Below are 18,270 nucleotides of genomic sequence, written 5' to 3' on the forward strand. Positions count from 1 at the left end.
CTTTAGCCCAATTGGTCGTGGAGGGTTCCGAGAATAATTGACGAAAAAACACCCTTGTCACATAAAGTTGTGTGCTTTTAGATGGTGCATTTAGAGACCTTATTCATTCGAAATCTGAGATCTCAAAATCCAATTTTTGGAAAATTAATTCTGTCTAGAAACTACTCTACTGCAGAGGGAGCCGTTTCTCACAATGTTTTGTACCATCAAGTTCTCCCCATTACTCATCATCAATTTAATGCCAATAATTATTTTTAGTAGTTTACCAAGGTGTCCACTGCCTTTCACTTTACTAAATTACCTACAGTACAAATAAAGTTTACTTCAAAGAAAATTCAGTGTTCTTTAATTACAATTTACTGTAGTTTAATAAAAGTATGTACTTCAAGGAAAATTTACAGCACTTGTTTTACAATATGTAATTCAGGGAAATTTACTATACTTTAATTACAGTATGTACAGAAACACCTTTACAATTTTAAATCACACTTTCATGTTATTTTCAAAATTAGGTTTGATTATTAAAGTCACTGTATTTTGTGTAAAATTGCTGTTTTAATTCTATGAATTTAATATTATTGTTGGTTTCTTTCTAAAGGAATAAAATAAGTGTCTTTGTTTCAAAACAACAGGTCATCAACAAAATTTGTTTCATTTATGTTTTGATAATGTATTGTTCTTTCAGTCCTCAAATTTGGACACTTTGAAAAGCAACAACACCATTTACTGACTGTTTTGGAAAACTTCACATTTGGAAACAATGTTTTTCACCTGTTTCCTGTCAACTTGAAACTTTTAATGATCGAGCAGCAACTTTGCTTTTGTTTATGTTTTCAGGACTTACCAAGTAAATCAGATTACATAATGCTGCTTCTTAATATAATAATTTTTATTTTATTTTTGTTACTTTTTTTCATTACTAATATTTGTTGACATGTTGTTATATTTCGACCTTTTGGGTGTAAAGCTTGTATTCAGTTTTCGGCCTGATATATACTTACATCAGTTTATTTCACATTTCATATTTCATTGATGTTCTATTTGCATTTAAAACAACGCAAACAGTTATCTCTGATGCATTAATTTACAATGCCTTGTAGCTAGTCTAACAATACTTTAATAATCAGTACCCACAAAATGCAAGGACTGGTATAAAATACAAGTCTACTTTCAAGCGCCACCCAGACTTCGCGTACGTTTAACGAATGTACAAATGGCTTGAGCCCATGCTTTTCTTCCAGGAGTATCTCGACATCGTACACTTGTTTCACGGATTGTACAATACAAGCTTTTTTGTAAGAAAGGATCTACACATAATAATATAGCTTCTGTCCCAAGAAGTAGTCAATAAGGTTACTTTCTACTTTGATACTTGAGCCTATTTTATGTCGTTTCAACAGTGTTTGTGACCTTGATGTTCGTGCTCATTCACATTGAACTGGTGTTGTGACCGGGCCACTGCACAAGAAGTTGCATCGTTGTTTGGAATTCTTCACTTTCATCGGTAAGTGTGTTACTATTAATGTACTATACTTAGAATACGTAGGACTAGGTTGTAGGTAGAAGCTCACAGACTTTTAGGCAATGAGAACGAAAATGATAGATTTGCGTCCACCGCATGCTCTGAAAGCTACCGTCGAGAATTTTAATTACTTTCACAAAATAATAATAATAATAACAAGTTCTATGCATCATCACAAATGTTCAAGTTAAAATCATCAAACAAGGGTAAAAGGTTATATTTACGCATTTTAGTAGTAGTACTATACAAGGCAGACATTCCGCCGCAATTGTCATTGCGATCGCGATCATTCTGTTTGCAGTTAAACACGCATAAGATCTGCTGCCGTTCATCTGTCGAGCACAATCAACAAATTTGCCCCACAAATATTCTGCGCAATTTTTAATTTGCGCTATGCAGAATAGGTAAATTTGTGTATCGAGCTCCACTTTGCGCAATTTGAAGATTGCGCATCTTCATGTGCAAAATAATGAATAAAGAAAAAAAGCCTCATGCCCTTTCAAAAAGGCCCGGACGCAAATCTAAAACTTTCATTCTCATGGCCTTAAACAAGTAAATAAGGGGAGTCCAAACAAAACTTTGCAAACGTTAGCTAATATTTTATAAAATGAAATTAAAAACAGGATTCCAAATTGGATTGGGTTGGCATTTTTATCTAAGTTTCGTCTGTTTGATTGCAGCATGATTTTAAATTTTCGTACCTTAATATGTAAAAGTGGTGCATCAGTTCATCGTAGTCATGATAATTTATGTTGGTTTTTCAAGACATTTATGCCAAAACACAACCCCATGAAGTAGGCAGCCCCATGAATACCCACTGACAACAGTAGGCATTAATACTAAGATCATGGGTCACTTTTTGCCATTTTGTACGTTTCATGAGGACTGTAGCTGACTGAGAATCACAGAAGAAAAAAAAAAACGGTTTAAGAGCAACATAGTAAACATAGCCCACGATTTGTCACAGGTACTTCTAAAAAACTACAGTAACTATAAAGCTCCCCGTGAGAGAGCCTTATAGTTTCTAGAAGTATGTCACTCTGTCTTCAATTAGAAACTTCAATAATGGACAGACTCCTCCTAAGTTCCATAATGTAGAGACAAAGCTGCAGGATATGTTTCTTTTTCAGTACTTCAAGGAAGCAGCTTCATGTAACACATATTCTAACAAAAGGTTTTACATTTGATGGAATGGACAGAACTGTGAGGTCCTAATCAATCATGTGTTTGGGGAATACTTGAGTACAATCAATAAGAAAGCTATAATGCATAAACTTACAACTATGCTTTTTCGTGTCCCCTTCTAAAAACCATTTTAATCCTGTCTTGCTAGGAACTTTATGATGTGCCTGTGTTATTTGTACATATTATAATGAAATTCATCTGAATGACTACATATTAAAACAATTTTGTTTTTCTCTCTCTCTTTCTTCAATAGTTCAAACTACAACTTCTCGGATTCTTCCTCGACTTGCTGTCATCACAGAAGGCCACAAGCATGGTGAAACAGAGTGACAACGTCACCTCATAGGCTAAACACTCCAAAAAGAGATTGAACCTGTTGTGTCGGCAAATGTACCCTGTAGGGATGTAAGCATTTGACCAGTCCGTTGGGACAGTTTCTTTTCCTCTTTTTCGGCCAATTGTGTCAATTCACCTGACGGGACAAAAAGTGATTGACGGACATACATGTAATACGACTGACGGGACACTATTTCAAGACGTCACATTATTCTCTTTACTAAATATCAGTAAACAAAAATGGTTTCTGTTTTTTAGTTCAGGCGAATTGGATAGTAGATACATTTAATACACTGGACACCTTTGGTAATTGTCGAAGACCAGTCCTTTCACTTGGTGTATCTCAACATACTCATAAAATAATAAATCTGTAACAATTGGAGCTCAATATTTATCGAAGATAACAGACAATAATGGAAGAAAAAACAGCAAACGTTGTGTATTTTCAGATTCTTTAATTTAAGACCTCAGCTGAGGTCTCAAATTCAATTCTAAATATGTTGCTTCAGAGGGAGCTGTTTCTCACAATGTTTTATACTATCAACAGATCTCCATTGTTAGTTACTACTAAGTAAGTTTGTATGCTAACAATTAATAATTTTGAGTAATTACCAATAGTGTCCAGTGCCAGTACCAAAACAAGGATATACTTCAGTATACGGATTTGTGAAGAATATATGACAATCAAAACCCACCGCAGAAAAATGTATGCTGCCATGGAATGTGAATCTGTTGAAATTGGTGCTTTCTTGCAGGTAAAATTTGAGTTCTGAAGCTTTGAAATTTTTCGGCCCCAGAAATGGACCCTGATATCCAGGACATCACTGTAGTACAATACGAAAGTGTAAGGCCTCCAGGGCTAAGTTCACAGGGAACTAGGATGGCCCAACGTTGATCACAGAGATCGACGCTCAGAGTGAGCTCACTGGGGTTGACAAGTGCTTGTTCATTATCAGTTGAATAGTCCACCTACTTTGGAAACTTGAATGAGACAAAGCAAAACACAGGCATGGGAATGGGCGATGATGAAAAAACAGGAGATCAATTTTGTACGAAAAAAACTGAACGCTTAACATGCGTGTCAGGATTTTGGGCAATGTCCATAATTTGGGCAAGCTAGCTAGGTGACCCAGGCGTCAGTGCTGCACCGAGTGAACTGTTGTCAGTTCCTTTTCTGCAAAATAGGTCAACTTACATTTTCAGATTAGAGAAGAGGGATATTAGCGAAATCCAAATGTACACTCAGGGCCTACAACTCACCCCCCAAATTTTATATCAAATTCACACTGAACTCGAAGATCACAAATTTGAAAGGGGAAAAACAGGAATTCATGTTTAAACAGGAAAATTCTCATGCCTGAAAACAGTCGGCGTGCTAGTGCGTGCGTTTTGGCCTTGATAAATTTGCTAGTGCATCGGTCCTCCGAGGAGTGCATTTGGGAAGACAGGTTTGTTGAAGGTATTTCGATTGGATTTGACAAAGTGAGGCAATTAAAGGAACACGTTGCCTTGGATCGGTCGAGTTGGTCTTTGAAAAGCGTTTGTAACCGTTTTTTATAAAATGCATATGGGTAGAAAGATGTAGTACAAGTAGAATACAATGATCCACACAAACATGCCTCGAAATTGCGTGGTTTTCCTTTTACCTCGTCGACTAACACGTCGGCCATTTATGGGGGTCAAAATTTTGACTCCCATAAATGGCCGACCGTGTTAGTTCTCACAGTAGAAGGAAAACCACGCAATTTCGAGGCAAACTTGTGTGGATCATTGTATTCTACTTTTAAAACATCTTTCCAACCATATGCATTATATACAAAACGGTTACAAACGCTTTTGTTTTGACCAACTCGTCCGATCCAAGGCAACGTGTTCCTTTAAAGATTTTTTTCACATACAGCTGTGTGTCAGAGTCCCCTCATTTATGTTCTTACAAACCCCCCAGAGATATTTCCAACCCGGCCCCCGGAGTGCAACAGACAAACAGTAACCGGTCGGGCGGTAGATTTCCACCAAAACGAGCCTGCAGCCTTAGCCCGAGACTGCTCGTAGTATTCCCCGGGTCTGAGGTTCGATTTGGATTCGGGATAAGGGGAACTTTAGGCCCCGTGGTTAGACTTCTCCCAAGACTTTCGAATTAGTCTCGCAGGAAACACGCCACAGTATGTGATCATAATATTTCATGTGGGAGTGTAAATTTCACCCGGGATTGGAAAAAAGGTCTCAAAGCTGATATTTAACCATAAATACATATCTTAATTGGATGTGAACTACAACACAAATGTGTGATTCAATATTTATTTCCTGATTTAGGGTACCCACACCTGTTCCAGATCCTCGAACTTCAATTATCATAAACATTTATCAATCTAAGGAGACAAAAGGGAAAAGTGGTTTTGGACAGCTTAGATTGTCTACTTTGCATGCGGTAATTATTTGAAAGCATATATGAGCTTTTACAATTCAATGCAAAAACAACACAACATTTATGTGGAATTAGCCAAACATAAATTTGTCTGGGGATCATGTCATACGCAAGTTAAGTCCAAGGAAGAATGGGCTAGACTCTTAACTGATCATCAGCAGTAATAAGTTGTGACACATCTTAAATGCATTTTGTGAGCACTGTAATGGAACACAAAGCCTTTTACGGCCTGGGGTCCGGGCCTGCCTACAGGAACAAATTTTGCATTTCAGATGCTCTGTGATGCAATCTAAGGCAATTAAGAGCCCTAATGGCAAACAAAACAGAACAAAATAAACACCCTCACATACTTCTCAAATGAATATGGAGTCAAATAATAACAGCCCTTAGTGCGAAGTTACCTGGATAAAACATGGCCAATATATCGCTCAAACAAGTCATAGAGGCCGCAGACTGACAATAGCATACAGAGATGGCGCGTCTCAATAAAGTAAACATACAGTAACTACAGTACAAGAGAACAAAAAAGTATGGAGACGACACGCATGTACATGTATTTGCCCTCTTATGAGACACACAAGTTAGCAAAAACTGGGGGAATATTGTTCACCGCAGAACATGGGGGGGACACACATGTCCCCAATTCCCCTACCCCTGATTGACGCACATGCATTGACTTAGTGTAACCCTGATGTAGCTTCGACAAAAAGAGCATTTGAGGTACTGAGCATTATTTTGAGGTAGTGGTACAGTAGTACATACGCATTTATTTTTTAAGGCCAGCTATGGTTAGTAATGGTGTAAGAGGAAATCGCAGCTTGGAAACAGTTCTATTTAATTTTAGATATTGAAAGTGTACATATATGCAGCACAACTAAACTTCTTTTCCTTGTGGGGGAAACACTTTATACACGTACATGGGTCAGCGCATTGTACACAACACAGCTCTTTCTTATTCGTTAAGACATTTTATTGTGATTATAAAAGTGGGTACAAATGGACTTGCAATTTGAACACAGCAAATTGTAATTAATCACAGCAGTACCATTAGGATCTATACAGGTAGATTCACAGGTAAATTTATGCAGAGTTCTTTTGATTGTTGGAAACAGTTTCTATTGTAAAACAGAATTTCAGAAGCTTTATACTGTGAAACTTCTCAGATTCAACACATAAATACATAGTGTATGTTTCTACATTGACACATTAATTTTAACTTAAATGTAGGGCCATGCATGCATGAGGGTCTGCACGTTTATAGCCCAGTGGCAGAAGTTTGTGCAGTAAAGACAAGACAAGGCAGTACCATAAACAGGTAAACAGGTTCACAGGCAAAATATTTCTTGGAACGATCCGTTCAATTGTTTTAATACTTTATAAATGTAGTTGTATACAATCTTAAAAAACTTCCCAGCAAATGTCAACAAAGAAATAATAATCCCTATAGGGATACACACTCTGAAGAGCGTTACTGCCATTATGCTTCTTGTATTTAAAAGGCAATGTATTTACTTCACAGTGAAATGTGTCTCAAAGTGCACTTTACTATACAAAGCTGCTGTAATTCTTACTACATGTATGTAAGTCTTTAATTAGTCATTTTAAAATGTATACAAACCATTTGATCAGAAGATTTCAGTTACAAGTTTAGTCATATTGCTGGTTAGCAAATTTAAAAGCATGTTAATTGTAAGATTAGATTGGGGCGTCTGAATTTATTGAAACAGGATTTTGTACAATTAATGTATAATATCAATGGTACAGAATACAATAAAATGAACCTGTGACAAATTAATTTTAATCCGCTTCAGGAGTCGCAATGTGATTGCAAAAATCATCCACTGGTGTATAGCTCACTTAATAAGTAGTGGGGTTTCAAAAGACTACAAAATCATTTAAATTTTTTAATTTAGTTAAAACTTGACGTTTATCTAATAGGCAAAACAGTGGACATTAACTAATTAACAATGTTAGTTTTACACAAAAGTACAATTTGATTCACTTTACGACCATTTGGATATCTTTATCATACCACAGCAGTCTCCACTCACAAACAGGGCCATTCCAATAAGGAGTTCAAATCAATCTAACAGTAACTATGTTTCTATAAGAACTTCCTGTTTGTACATGTATGTATTCTTTGTGAAGAGATCAGTCCTTGTACAAGCTTAGGCTTCTTGTCTGCGACCTCCCACTATATGATTAACTTCTGTTAAGTAGTTTTTCATTATATTGCACTACCTAATGGTATGGAAAATAAACCTAATATCTGAACCACCATAATTTAAGTGTGCCACAAACTACAAAAAGAAGAGTGGACTCAAAAGCTATTAAACTCCCACCAGTAAACAAACACTAAATTAAGAGCAAATCAAAAACATGACAATAAGCGTCATACATTAGCCTTTTACCTTTACTAAATTGTATTGGACTTCAGTTTCCATCCTATTGGCTAATTGAAGGAGGTTTACAGTCACCAAGTACTGGTTCTATTCTATTTGATTCTATTCTATTCTACTATCCTATATTTAACGATTCTTTTTAGGAGATTTCTTCAACATAGTTAATTGATGGGCTATCTTTGCCCGAGTCTAAAGATGGAGTTTGACCGTAAAGAAGCAGCACGCACCTCCGCACAAGGCAGAAGTGGCACGCACCTTTGCATGATGAGTGCAATCTCACAATGTCACCATTATAGGAGCTGATCACCCATGATGAGAGACAGACCGTACTGGGATACAATGCAAGACATCATACTGGGGTGACGAGCCTTCCAAACGCTGTCGCCTCCATCTTTTGAGTTTAATTAGGTTTACAAATGTAGACTAACCCCCCCTTCACACTGCATAATCCCACTCCCCCCATCCCCACCCCCCCCCCCCTCCCCCCAAAAAGATAAAAATAAAAAATAAAAGTATGTTCCCGAGGCTTTGCACTCATGAAATGTTAGCTTGGTAGCAGAATAATTCCATTCCAATATTGTGCATGTGGCGTGATTGTGTCCAGGAAAGGTTTTTCATACTCACAGTCCTCACTTTTTACAATGAAGTCACATGGGAAGTTGGGTCCAAAGTGTCCTCTTGTCCAATTAGTACAAATTATTAAAACCAAACACCCAACACAAATACATGTCACTTTTATTCTAAAGATAAGGTATTCCATTATTCTTCAAAAGAAGTCTTAATAATAAGGTATAGCATTATCACTCAGTTTTTGGTCAGGAAAACACATTAAATTTGTGGACATACCAAATCTTTAAAATTAAAAGTATTTCAATTGAGAGCTGACAACTCATCACAATATTACACATTAATGCCTAAGAATAAACATAAAAGTAAAAATTACCAGACACTTCTTTACTGCAGATACACATGATTTATTCGCAATAACAAACTTTACAATACCCAATTAAAGGCAGTGGACACTATTGGTAATTACTAAAAATAGTTATTGGCATAAAACCTTTCTTGGTAACGAGTAATGGATATAGGTTGATGGTATAAAACTTTGTGAGAAACGGCTCCCTCTGAAGTGCCATAGTTTTCGAGAAAGAAGTAATTTTCCACAAATTTGATTTCGTGACCTCGAGTTAAGAACTTGAGGTCTTGAAATCAACCATCTAAACACACACAAGTTCGTGTTGCAAGGGTTGTTTTTCTTTCATTATTATCTCGCAACTTTGATGACCGATTGAGCTCAAATTTTCACAGGTTTGTTATTTTATGCATACAGTATGTTGAGATACATGTACACCAACTGTGAAGGCTAGTTAGTCTTTGACAATTACCAATGGTGTCCACTGCCTTTAAAACAGCATTGCTTTTTATTTCAAATTAAAAAACAATTTGAAGAAATAAATTAACATAAACAAGTACAGGTACACGTATGTATTCACAAACACGTAACAAGACAGATAAACTGCAAAGTTGTCAGCTCACAATTAAAATATTTCAAAGCCATGGCACAACAATTTCTATTAATTGTCATATCGAACACTCGTATTGAAAAAAGGATTAAAAAATTTTTGTTTTTAAAGGATTAATAATAATAAAAAAAGGTATGTTGTTGTAACTCCTAAGCTTGAATGTAAATGAGGAGTGTACAATTTTGTGAACTTCTGGGAATATAAAGTATACTATCTGATTGGAATTTCACAGATTAAGTCATAATGCAAATGGCATTATCAAGGTGTACAAAAGGGCGATAGTTCCATACCTTTGACCTTTATACCCCAGAAACAAATGGAACTTTCTGTTCTCTCAAGTTGCAAGTTCCCCCCCCCCCAAAAAAAAAAAACATAATTACAAAACTGAGTTTGCCCGGTGGCTAGAGGCAGTGTGAATCCTTGCTTAGCAGCAGGTTCTGCAAATGAATTTATAGATTTGCATCCAGTATAAAGAATATTAATTTGGTTTGTACCCATATACACTGATGAATTGCCACTGTTTACTCCGTACTTACACAAGTAAAAAATCACAGGCATATTACTCGGTTGGGATTCAAACCCACGACCGTTGCAAATCTACAGCAGTGTCATACCAACTAGACCACTGAGATTGCCCGGTGGCTACAGGCATTTTGAATCGTAAGTGTAGCAGCGGGTACTGCATAGGATTTATAGATGTTACACTTGCATCCGGAATAAAGAATATTAATTTGTTTTTTTTACCCTTACACACCAACAATTGTTAGCACTTATACTCAGAACTTACCAGAGTTCTGCGAAGAAAAAATATCAAAGGCATAAAAAAAACTATTAATCAGGTGGGATTCAAGGGAAAAAAAAATGACATCGCACCGTGGCTTTGAAGACAACACAAAAAAGAACAACACTAATGCATGCAAGGCAGTATGACAGTCTGATGGTCAACAAACTCCTACAATATCAAGCAAATCTGAAAATGAACAAGCACATAAAGATTTCTTACATGTACACATTTACAACTTCAATAATGAATCATACTGTCTTGCATAGCATTTTTGGGACGGGAAAGGTGCACAAATACATAACTCTCATCCATTCATTCGTTCATTCATTCATTCTATCTACTGTACACAACTAAATGATATGGTTTCATGGATAATGTATAGGAGCAAATAGAGTCCATTTCATACTGTAACAACTACACTTAAAACATTATGAAGTATCAAACACTTTTCAGTTACAAAATGAAATTCATTTACAATTTGTACAACAATCATTCATAACTCCTAACAAAATACATACGTGCAGGGATACATCTATATAGACCACACACACAAATGTTTGTCATTGGATTAGGGAAAAATGCTTCAAGTGTCATCATTTGTAGGTACCAGAAAAAATCATTCACAGCACGTCTGTGGAAATGTTTTTTTTTTCAAGGAAAAGTAACGGAGGACAGGATTTAAATCTACATGGCATTATCTGCATTTCAGTGTTGGGTATACAAGTTTCTGTGTCTTTTGCATATTCATGGAGAGCATTTTTTCCAAGGACAAGCATCTATGAGTGATTATAGTACAACAAATATTGAATACATTTCCTTTTTGCATTGTCAGAACTTGATCAATCTGCACCATGCATTCTCATATGCATCCAATGTTTGCATTTAACACAACTAACCATAGTCCTTTGATAATACTTGCTCCTTCAGTGATGTCAAACATTTCACATAGACAAATCCTAAGAAACATGAAAAAAAAGACACATTCAATTTAAATGTTTTATAAAACTATTTATGAACAATGACACACAGCATTACAAAATGATTCTGAACTTGTAGGTGACATTAACATAAAGAGACCCAGTTAAGGAAAGGACATACAAAAAAAATGAATCACAGTTGTGGGTACTCTTTGTTCGTTGATGCATGGTGCACAATTTCAATAATCATGAAAACAGATTACTTTGTTTTCAATACTTCATATTCATGGACTCACAGTCTGGTGTCTCTATTAATTCAGACGTTTTTCCCTTCATCTCAAACTAGGGTTTCTTTTTAGCTCTTTTTGCATTCGATTTTGTTATGTGCGCACATGATTGCGTTTTTCTCGTTCAGTCATTCAATGTTGCTTCGCTTTAGGCATTCTATTTCATTTATCATGTTTATAGGTAATCAAGACTTCACTTTGACCATTCTTAAGTTGAATTTCTATAGGCTCTTTGTCTGGAATATGAATTCCCTAAATGAATCAGAGAAGCAATGAAGCAGCACACAGTGATCTCCTGCATACATGGTGGTATGGATAGCAAAGGGTGTGTGTGTGGGGGGGGGTGGGGTAGGCTCTTTCTCTGGAATATGGATTCCCTAAATGAATCACAGAGGCAATGAAGCAGCACAAAGTGATCTTCTGCATACATGGTGGTATGGATAGCAAAGGGTGTGTGTGTGTGTGGGGGGGGGGGGGGGGGGGGGTTAGGGTTAGGCTCTTTGTCTGGAATATGGATTCCCTAAATGAATCAGGCCATAAAGCAGCACACAATGATCACCTTCATACTTGGTGGTGTGGATAGCCAAGGGTGGGGGGGGGGGGGGGTTAGGGGGTTAGGGGGTTAGGGTTAAGCTCTTTGTCTGGAATATGGATCCCATAAATGAATCAGAGAGGCACTGAAGCAGCACACAGTGATCTCCTTCATACTTGATGGTGTGGATAGCAAAGGGTGTGTGTGTGGGGGGGGGGGGGTGAGGGTTAGGCTCTTTGTTTGGTATGGAAGTTCTCTAAATGAATCAGAGAGGCCATGGAGCAGCAGACAGTGATCACCTTCATACTTGGTGGTATGGATAGCAAAGGGTGTGGGGGGGGGGTTAAGGTTAGCAGGGGTCGAAATTGCCACTAGCCCGCTAGCCCGGGACTACCAGATTTACAGCCGGGCTACTGATTTTTCCAGTTTGATAGCCCGACGGGCTAGTGGAAAAACAAAGCAAAAATCATCATTACAAATAACAAAGAACTGTGCTATGGTGTATTGTAAAGTTTGAACCGTGACGTGAGACATAATGTGTCTTTCGGGCTACCAAAATCTCATCAGGGCTACTAAAAATTATTGGTTACTAGCCCTGCTGACTACCATGACAATACACTTAATTTTGACCCCTGGGTTAGGCTCTTTGTCTGGAACATGGAAGTTCCTAATGGAAGTTCCTAAATGAATCAGAGATGCAATGAAGAAGTCAACAGTGATCAACTTCATACTTGTGGTGTGAATAGCAAAGGGTGGAGGGGGTGGGGGAGGGGTAGGGTTAGGCTCTTTGTCTGGAATATGGATTCCCTAAATGAATCAGAGAGGCAATGAAGAAGTCAACAGTGATCAACTTCATACTTGTGGTGTGAATAGCAAAGGGTGGAGGGGGTGGGGGAGGGGTAGGGTAAGGCTCTTTGTCTGGAATATGGATTCCCTAAATGAATCAGAGAGGCAATGAAGAAGTCAACAGTGATCAACTTCATACTTGTGGTGTGAATAGCAAAGGGTGGAGGGGGTGGGGGAGGGGTAGGGTTAGGCTCTTTGTCTGGAATATGGATTCCCTAAATGAATCAGAGAGGCAATGAAGAAGTCAACAGTGATCAACTTCATACTTGTGGTGTGAATAGCAAAGGGTGGAGGGTGTGGGGGAGGGGTAGGGTAAGGCTCTTTGTCTGGAATATGGATTCCCTAAATGAATCAGAGAGGCAATGAAGAAGTCAACAGTGATCAACTTCATACTTGTGGTGTGAATAGCAAAGGGTGGAGGGGGTGGGGGAGGGGTAGGGTTAGGCTCTTTGTCTGGGTGGATTCCATAAATGAATCAGAGAGGCAATGAAGAAGTCAACAGTGATCAACTTCATACTTGTGGTGTTATAGCAAAGGGTGGAGGGGGTGGGGGAGGGGGAGGGGTAGGGTAAGGCTCTTTGTCTGGAATATGGATTCCCTAAATGAATCAGAGAGGCAATGAAGAAGTCAACAGTGATCAACTTCATACTTGTGGTGTGAATAGCAAAGTGTGGAGGGGGTGGGGGAGGTGTAGGGTAAGGCTCTTTGTCTGGGTGGATTCCATAAATGAGTCAACGAGGCAATAAAGAAGTCCACAGTTTGTCAAATATTGGTAAACCAGGGTGTTTCAACCATAAGGATTGTAGCTAGACTCTTTCATTAATTTGTTTATTGAATTGTTGTTGATGTTAGCAGGGATTCTGGCATGTGTATGTGTGTGTACTCCAGCTTATCACAACTAGCCATTCTACACTATACACAGCTAGTGAAGAAATTAAATGCTGGTGTTCATAAGCGCAGAATAATTTTGCGGTAAGCAGAGCCAAGATTTTGAGCCATAGAGTGATGTTTTCCGGTCTTAAGTTCCTCCACTTCTTTGATCAGCCTCTTCACAATCAGCTTTAAATTGTTCCTTTCTACATGCTCATATTTTCGTTTGTGCCAATTATTTATAAAAGATTTAAAGTGAAGACAATTATTTGTTTCCTTTTTCTTTTGGTTTCTACAGACAAACAGCTACAGAATAACTTACTGGCATCTGGCCAATGAAAATGAAAGCCAAACATGAAACCAGCTCCCTCAAGAGTTCGGCATGCACGATCCAACTCCTTTTTTGAATTTGTCATCCATAGGTGTTTATGCGCATGTGCACGTCTCATTTGCATATTTCATAGGAAGGGCCTATTCGTCATCAAAGTTAAAAAACCCAATAACGATAGAAAAAACACCCTTGTTGCAAAACTTTTTTCAAAAACTACCTTTAAACCTTCAAACCTATGTTACTTCACAAGGAGATGTTTCTCACAATTTGCTTATACTATCAACAGCTCTCTACTGCTCGTGACCAAAACTATACAGTTTTTGGGCTAACAATTCAGTGCCTCTATAAAGACCATTTTAAAATACATGTATGTACTTAGTACTTACCACAGAACAACAGCAAGATGATTTACAAATCATTGTCAGAAACATTTGTATCAGAGTTTCTGTCAAAGCATGGTCTACAAGAGAACAAAACGTACACATAATCAGTTAAAACAAGTGTTCATGATCAAACACACTTGAATCACATCAGGGCCTAAATTATAATAAATAAATAGTAATATTAATACTTGGTTCTTATACAGGGATGTATCAAAGTAAGAGACATATTCCTTTACAGTATCATGTAATGGTTTCAATGTGCTGTGGTGCAATATGCTGCGGATCAGACCAGGAAAATATGGGCAAAACGATTCTCTACATATGATAAGTGTGCTGATTTTCATACATTACACAACAAACATGACCTACATCTTTACATCCAATCCGAAGGACGGAGCAATAATGGTTAGGACACTTAACCATCGCTTTGACTTTCTGATTGAACGTAAAGCTGTAGGTCCCGTGTGTTGTAAACAGCATGTAAAAAAAGTGCAGTTCATATCGAAAAGCGAACAGGTTACTGCGCCCCAGTATTCCTGGTTTAATTGGCTGCATAATGCGCCATAGCACCTTGTAAAACAATTTCCAAAAATAGGTCTCATAAATGTAAGCTCCACTGTACCTGGCAGGTAAAATAATGCGCACTTTGATATGCCCCTTAGGGGTGTGATAAAGCGCATTGTAAATGTACATGTAAAACCAAGTATTATTAAAAATGCTTAATGTCACAAAATGTCACCACTCAGAGTCGAACCCATACTCTGATGATCAGAAACACCAGAGCTTGAATTTGGTGTTCTCATCAGCTCGGCCATGACTGCCGCATCAAATGGCTCCACCAAAACATAGTGTTAGCCAGAGGGGTGTCTGGGTGTCTTTTGGACACCCTGTTTTTAAGTTGGACACCCTGTTTCATCTGTCATTTACATGTAAACTTATTGTAAGTGAACAATTTGGACACCCAGTTTTAAAATTTCCAGCAAATTTGGACACCCTTTTACCAAATTCTGGCTAAAACCTTGCACCAAAATATTGCATTAACAGCCCACCAAGGTGGGCTACCTTAGAAAGATATAAATATTAATTAAACTGTATAAAATGTAAGGTCTCTTTCTTCTTCATCCGTTTTTCCCCCTCAAAAATGTATGTTTATGAGTGTATGTTGAATGCTGAACTTGCATTTCTAGCCACAGATATGAATTGTGAAGGGATTAATGAATATGAAAGAATGTATAAAATATAAATCACTTAAGTAATCAAAGTGCCATTTTTCAGAAAGTCAATGTTGACCCTGATAAGATATTTCTTGAAGAATTGATCTGTGTTTTGACGCCCAACGTAAGGAAATCCCAGTTGCAAGAAGTGCAGGGCAAAATGTTTGTCACTCTAAGGCTTGAGATTTAAAGAAATGGTAGCTAGCAAAAAGAACCTATTTTGGTAGTCATGGTAGAACACATGGTACTTACATGGCACATGGTGCAAATGGAAGTATAGGCCAAATACTACTCCATCAGGTTATTATTCACCTTTTACTACTAAAATGGCCAGCCCAGCACTACCACAGTCACCTCTGTCCTAACTCTATGCATCCACTGACCATGCTGCTCAGAGTAGCAGAACTTCATGCATTGTCAGTGCTTACTTACAAAGGTCTTACAAAATGCTTTCAAAGGAATTTCATGGCAACAAAGGCTCCATTAAAAAAAGGAAGTGAGTATGCAAGAGCATAACAAAGAAAGTGTTTAATGTTGATAATGACCAGCCGGAACTCTGTTTATAACCGATTATTTTTGGTTACTATACACTAGTCTTGGTGCAAGACAGTTCTTGTTGCGGGCAATGCAGGCGCTGTTGGTGAGTTGGTCGCGCTGTGTTAAAGAAAAACAAGGAATGTCTTGCACCAAGAATGCATCCAAAAAGTGTCCGAGTCATAAAAATTAAACAAACGCACGGAGCTCAAGGTCGTCAGAAAACAGATACATTTTTACAGAGTTTCTTAATGTATTATGCCTTTGAACCAAAAAGGCATAAATGAATGGGAATAAAAGAGCATTCACTCGTTCTTAAATTTGTGTTTAAAACTATGCAGGGTCGTGGCCATGATTAAAGGCCCTCGCCTTTTGCTCGAGCCTTTACCGAATGGCCAAGACCCTTCCAGTTTCACACTGCTGTTCATGACTACCATTTCGTTCCATTCATTAGACCTTGTCTATTGGATTAAAAAAAATTAAACTTACCTTTATAGCTACTGGCCAGAATGAGTAATGCCGGGAGTGCATTAAGTTACTTCATTGTATGGTGAAGATCTTATTGAATCTAAAACAGATCAATGGTCAAAGAATAGAAATTAAGGATAAATTATAAATTATTATGTCAATTGCATCAAATAATGTCACTACCCTCCAGCAGGACCCCACCAACCTCCAGAAATTGTTATTATTAATATTATTATTATTATTATTATTTTGGACAATCTGTCGTTTTGTGCGCACAGTCTTGTTAACTCCCGGGAGAAAGGTTTACGATATCGCAACTCACCATTCACACTAATCTCTCTCATAGTACAAACATTGGTTTAACATCTATGATTATGAATTGCACAAATCAAGAAATTGTGATTCAGTAACTAGACGACAATATTTGTTCTCTAGTCATTGTGAAAACAGCGGTTAGCTGGGGGATTCGAACCCACAATATTGTGATGTAAGTCCTGCAGTCTAACCACCTGACCACGGTGACACTACATTAATATGTACTTTAACTATACTAACTAGTCTGGATTTATAGTTATAGCCCTATTTAGTATTATTAAAAGGAAAGTACACGTTTCGTTTGGTTATTAATACTCAAAATAAAAATTAACTTAAAAACTGGCTTGACGATCATTGGACTTGGATGGCTGATGGAAGTATAAAATAATGTAGGAAACGACTCCCTCTATGGTTTATATGCGATACACCTAGTAGTAAGAAGACTGGTCTTTAACAAAATAACAATTACCAAACGTAAACAATGCTTTTCAGTACACTACGTACATACAAACGTGTACATTAGGCTTAGCTTACTACCTAGATGCGTAGACCAGCTATCCGAAGAAAACGATTTAAAAGTAGCTTCTCTCGAGCGGACGGCGGAATGAACCAGATAAATGTACTCTAACAGCCCTTAGCTTGACTTGAGTGCTTTAGTTGCTTCATAAATAATACTTTACACAGATATTAACAGTCAAAATTGTCCACTTACTCATTTTATAATTCCCGCGATGATGTTCACCATCTTGAATTGATCGCGGAATGCAACACTAAACATAACTAGTCTACAGAGGGCGCTAGGGTTGTTCTTAGATGAAATTAATTTTCTTTGGCCCTGTTATAACAAAATATACTACCAGACTAAAGTTACCAGCATAATACCATGTCATGTTCAGCTTGCGAGTGGTATCCAGCTCGTTTCTGCTTAACATACAATTCTTTGAAATAATGGGCCCTGGATGCCATGCCACCTAGGCCCCCGGGGGGGGGGGGGGTGGGGGATGGGGGGGATGGGGGGGATGGGGGATGGGGGGGGGGGATGGGGGATGGGGGGGGATGGGGGATGGGGGGGGATGGGGGGGGATGGGGGATGGGGGGGGGATGGGGGATGGGGGGGATGGGGGGGGGGGATGGGGGATGGGGGATGATGGGAGGGGCAAACCCGGGATTGTTGAGGTCCTGGGGAGAATGGTGGAAATTGCACTCTGTGTCCTATTAAACTAATTTTGACCATTTAAAATATTGCCTTGACGGGAACAGCCCTTGACTAATATTATAGTGGTTATAATGTTTACAAGTTGGCAATATCTTAAAAGAAGTATTCAAAGTGTACAGAGGTAACACAACTTCTCAGACTGAGTGCACATTGCTTAAGAGTTTTGGCAATATCTCAACT

The 18,270-nt window shown here is 38.0% G+C and overlaps 2 long non-coding RNA genes across 4 annotated transcripts; one reads left to right on the forward strand and one right to left on the reverse strand.

Moving 5' to 3' along the window:
- Positions 1-1,138: 1,138 nt before the first annotated feature.
- Positions 1,139-8,318, forward strand: LOC139949141 (uncharacterized). 2 transcript variants are annotated; one of them, XR_011787523.1, is made up of 4 exons: positions 1,139-1,504; positions 2,961-3,112; positions 6,696-6,783; positions 8,014-8,318. It is a non-coding gene; the product is annotated as an uncharacterized lncRNA (long non-coding RNA). The 2 variants fall into 2 exon arrangements; XR_011787522.1 differs by lacking the exons at positions 6,696-6,783; positions 8,014-8,318 and adding an exon at positions 3,799-4,578.
- A 38-nt stretch (positions 8,319-8,356) lies between these two features.
- LOC139949236 (uncharacterized) lies at positions 8,357-17,635 on the reverse strand. 2 transcript variants are annotated; one of them, XR_011787526.1, is made up of 4 exons: positions 17,587-17,635; positions 16,581-16,659; positions 14,347-14,420; positions 8,357-11,133 (listed from the first exon to the last, which is right to left on the reverse strand). It is a non-coding gene; the product is annotated as an uncharacterized lncRNA (long non-coding RNA). The 2 variants fall into 2 exon arrangements; XR_011787527.1 differs by lacking the exon at positions 17,587-17,635 and adding an exon at positions 17,412-17,529.
- Between the last annotated feature and the right edge of the window lie 635 nt (positions 17,636-18,270).

Source organism: Asterias amurensis, chromosome 16 (genome assembly GCF_032118995.1).
Source record: "Asterias amurensis chromosome 16, ASM3211899v1".
NCBI classification, from domain to species: Eukaryota; Metazoa; Echinodermata; class Asteroidea; order Forcipulatida; family Asteriidae; genus Asterias; species Asterias amurensis.